A 5471-nucleotide genomic window follows, 5' to 3' on the forward strand; every position below is an offset into this window, starting at 1 on the left:
TAGAAACCCATCATAGCCTTAGAACTCCCTGAACAAAACCCAAAATTAAAAAAAGATGGAGTTAACAAATTACGATTATGCCCTTGGGCTCCGAAACACCATCGAACACTTGGATCACTTAAACTTTAACACCCTTATCCAAAAATGGCCAAATCCTTTCTGTAACATCCGGATTTCCAGGTATGATAAAATGAGTATTTAATTTCGAAGTTATGAGGAGTAACTCGACGAGTTGGCACCTTAACTCGTCGAGTAGGATCGCGGCTTGGTGATGTGGAAAATGAATGGACCCGATGAGTCGGCAAGCGGACTCACCGAGTCAGCGCTGTTAACAAAAACCCTAAATCCCCGGTCATGTGCCCTATTTAAGGGACCTTATGGCCCTTATTTGCAGCTACTAGTCCAAAGAGAGAGACCCTAGTGAGCTTGGGCGTGTGGTGTGAGAAGAAGGGCTACTTTGATCCTTTTTGGTGTGGTTTTTGCAAAGAAGAAGGAGATTCCAGCAAAAGAAGGTCAAGGGGGTTGCTACTATGTGGTTTCAAGCAAGGAAACTCCATCTTTGATGTATTAAATAGAACCTTCTTCTGTTTTGGTGTAGAACCCTTGAATCTAGGGTTTTCTCTACCCTTTATTGGCTTGGATATAATGCTTATGATGTACCTTTGAGTGTTAAACTCTGGATTTGGACCTTGAAAGGTCCAAAGAGCCCCAACCTCCCTGCTTTATGCTATTCCATTAAAGATATGAACCTAGGTTGCCATTTTAGAGATTATTTCACCAAAAGAAGCATATTGGACGGTGCATGAGTGTAAAGTTCGGACCTTTACGTGATTATTGAGTATGGTAAGGTCAGATCTATAGGTTAGAGAAACAGATCTGACCTCAGAAGGTCATTTTAGTGTTGCCATGGAAGGAACTCGTCGAGTCCATAAGGGGATTCGACGAGTCGAGTCGGGTTGCCCGCGTTTCGTGTCCAGTGGTAACCCGTCAAGTGAAGGGTTAACTCGACAAGTCGAGTGAGGATTTATGAGGATTAAGGGCACGCATGGACTCGTCGAGTCACACGAGTGCACTCGACGAGTCTGGTCAAAGTTTGACAGTTGACTTTCATTGACTTTTAGGGTTTGGTCAACACTTGGACTTTTGGACCATTAGAAGGGTAAAATGGTCTTTTAGCCTTCTGAGAGGACATTGGAAGGGACCAGTCTACCCTGGAGAGCCGTCGTTGATTTAAGATGATTGCTTATGTGTCTAGGCGGGGCTAGGTCATTGTCACGAGGTTCAGGGAATATCGAGCACATGAGTTACTAGACAACATACGAGGTGATTCTTCTCACTATACTTTACCTAGAGTGGTAATTATGTGTGACCGGAAGGTCTTATGTGCTACGAGTAGAATGCGATGTATGCTGTTATATGATATGTATGTGCTATGTATGTTATAAGCAGTATGGTATGGACCGAAAGGTCATTATGATATGGACCGGAAGGTCATTATGATGTGGACCGGAATGTCAATGGTGTATGGACCGGAAGGTCATTACGGGTAGAGTCGGAAGGTCTACCAGGGTTGGGACGGAAGCCCCTGAGACACATGGGCCAGAAGGTCCCATAGAGCTATGGCCTAGAGTGGCGGATGTGATGTATGTGGTGTTTTGGGGAACTCACTAAGCTCTTATGCTTACAGTGTTATGCGTTATGTGTTTCAGGTACTAGCGAGGATCGCGGGAAGGCGCCGGCACGATCTGTACACACTGATGAAGATTTATGTACTTGAGATTCTGGGGTTGTTTATTGAGATATTATGTGATACAATGGATTTTGTTATGAATGAATTATGTTTTAAAAATGAAAAATTGTTTGAAAATTTACGTTGTTACACTTTCTTCCCCAAACTTCCAAACCTTATGATAACTGATGAGTGGGACGCAACCCCAAATAATGAAGCAATTCGAAACTAGGTGTCGCACTACTATTCATTTAACATTTGGTAGGGTTGATTAAATGGTCATCACTTTTAATGATTTAAGTTTTTAGACGCAGTGAAGAAAAATAACATAAATTCGATCATTTTAGTAAGTCATGTGATTAAGGAAGAATCGTAAACGAAATATCATGATTAGTTATATATATATATATATATATATATATATATATATATATATATATATATATATATATATAACTAATCATGATATTTCGTTTACGATTCTTCCTTAATATATATATATATATATATATATATATATATATATATATATATATCATTATCATCATATCATATCTATCTATCTATCTATCTATCTATCTATATCATCATACATACTTATAAAACTAGCATTTTTTTTTGAATCTCATGCATTTGAAACTCCATTTTTTAACTTCCTCAAACCACATTCATTTGAACCCCCTTTTTTTAACTAATGCAACTCAAAAGTTTTATAACTTATATTATGTTTAATTAACATTTAGTAAAAAGTTTACTATAAAAGGTCAATATATAAAAAGTTTAATTAGCATTTTTTCTTGAATTTCATGCATTTGAAACCCCTTTTTTTAACTTTCTCAAACAACATTCATTTGAAACCCTCTTTTTTAACTAATGCAACTCAAAAGTTTTCTTAATTATGATTTAACACTCAAAAGTTTTATAACTTATATTACGTTTAATTAACATTTAGTAAAAAAGTTTACTATAAAAAGATGAATCTTTTGGGAAGACATATATACAAATCATATACAAATTTCAAAAAGAAAACAAACTTAAAGGTTTTTATGTTGGCTTGAGGTCTTATGACCACTTTTGGAGATATGCTATTATATTAGAGCTTTTAATTTGTAAGTTTGTTATACTAATTCGTTTATATATATATATATATATATATATATATATATATATATATATATATATATATATATATATATATATATATTCGTTTTTGGATTATTGTAATACAGCCGTTGTATGTTGTGGTTTAATCATTAATATATTGATCATATGTTATATAGGGTGACGTCGAAAATATTTTAATTAAATATTTTAAATATGTTTTTTTTTTGTTTTGTAATTGTATGGGTTCAAAAAGATAATTTCTCTCTCTCTCTCTCTCTCTCTATATATATATATATATATATATATATATATATATATATATATATATATATATATATATATATATATAATAGAGGTCAAAACACTTCAACCAAAATTCATTTAAAATCTAATATTTCAAATGTTTTTTTATAATGCTTGTAAAAATTTCAACATGTGTTACTTAATTGATTGATTAATAAAAATATTAATGTTTTGAAACTCCTAGCTCATATTATTTAATTTGTTAGTTAGCTAAAATATTTTTCCTACATAAAGATAACATTTTTATGTTTGGTTACTCATATTTGTTTATGTAATTAGAAAACAAGGTGTACATAGAATGACTACTTCAATTTCACATAGGAATCGATATCACTAGAGAGGTATGTTGTTTTTAACCGGTGGTAGGAGATTCACATACCCTTTTTGATTATTTATATTAATGCTTAGTAATATCTATTTTTTTATTCCTATTCACCTTAATTTTTTAGGTACAAATTAAGGAAGATGATTCTCGGCGCACCAACATAAAGTCAAACATCTTCTTGCAAAAAATGTAATTAAAATTAAATATCATATTTACTAGTCGACTTATTTTAAAACTCTTGATGACATTTATGTATAATGATATATTTTGTATGACTTCATTCTTAGTTTCAATGTTTAATATTTGAAAGTTCATATATGAAACCTTGGATGTTTTGGTGTAATATAAATAATGTAATACAAAGTTTATTAGTTCAATATTGTTTATTAATAGCTTATTCAAAACAACTTATTTCTTATTTTAACCAAAAAAAATATGATCGGACATAAGAAAAGTAGATTATATTAATGTTATACAAAAACTTATAATATATATTGGATATTATAAAAGTAAAAGTAAAATTTATAACGTATGGACTATATTAGATAGTATGAAAATATAAATTGATGGATTTTTATGTTATTTGATGATTCGGTTATTGCCCAAAACATTAATAAAAACGAAAATTTCAACATATTTTTATTTTTTTTCCCATAATTATTTTAACCACTTAAATGCATTCTTGCGCAACACGCGATGTTACACCTAGTATACTTATAAAAGAAACATTTTTCCTCTCACCACATTTATTTGAAACTCCCATGACTGTTCAATTTATTTCTAATAATAATTATAACTTGGTTAATATGGTTAAATAAATATCAAACCTAAAGTGTAATCATATATAAACTAAATTTCAATATTAAAATAATATATTTACTTTTACTTATAAAGTTATGTTTTTTTTATTAACTTTTAACGTACTATACTTAATTTATTAGTTTTAATATATTGATTAATATAAACCATTATCATTTTAAAGATACAATTTTGGAAAAATTTGTATTAAAAACTTAAATTATTAATTTGAAAATAATATTACAGAGTCAATATTAAAAGACTATCTTACTTCTACTTATAAAGTTATGTTTTTTTTTAAATTTTTACATCTTATACTTAATTTATTAGTTTTAAAATATTGCTGGATGTAAATTATTATAATTGATTTTACGGCAACAACTTTTGAAAATTTGTACAAAATACTTAAATTATGAATTTAAATATAGCATTACATAATCAACTTAAATATAAATTTTAATTTAACTTAAACAACCCAAAAAATATTTTGTAAATAGTTAAAAGTAATAAACTTTAGTGTCTTTTTAATAATTATTATAAGTTGGTTAATAAAGTTAAATAAATATCAAACCTAAAGTGTAATCATAAATAAACTAAATTTCAATATTAAAATATTTATCTTTACTTCTGCTTATGAAATTATGTCTTTAACTTTTAACATATTATACTTAATTTATTAGACCTAAAATGTTGTTGTATGTAAACTATTATCAGTTTATAGCTACAACTTTTGAACAGTTTGGACAAAATAGTTAAATTGTTAATTTAAATATAATATTACAGTGTCAACTTAAATATAAATTGCAGTTCCACTTAAAAAGCCAAATAATATTTTGTAAATAGTTAAAAGTGATAAATTGTAGTGTCTTTCTAATAATGATTATAAGTTGGTTTTTAATAAGGTTAAATAAATATCACACATAAAGTGTAATCATAAATAAACTAAATTTCAATATTAAAATAAAAATTTTAGTTCTACTTATAAAGTTATATCTTTAACTTTTAACATATTATACTTAATTAATTAGATTTAATATGTTGTTGTATGTAAACCATTATCAGTTTAAAAGTATAATTTTTGAATAGTTTGGACAAAATACTTAGATTGTTAATTTAAATATAACATTACAGGGTCAACTTCAATATAAATTTCAGTTCCATTTAAAAAACTCAAAGAATATTTTATAAATAGTTAAAAGTGATAAATTGTAG

This window comes from Lactuca sativa, chromosome 8, assembly GCF_002870075.4.
Source record: "Lactuca sativa cultivar Salinas chromosome 8, Lsat_Salinas_v11, whole genome shotgun sequence".
Classification (NCBI taxonomy): Eukaryota; Viridiplantae; Streptophyta; class Magnoliopsida; order Asterales; family Asteraceae; genus Lactuca; species Lactuca sativa.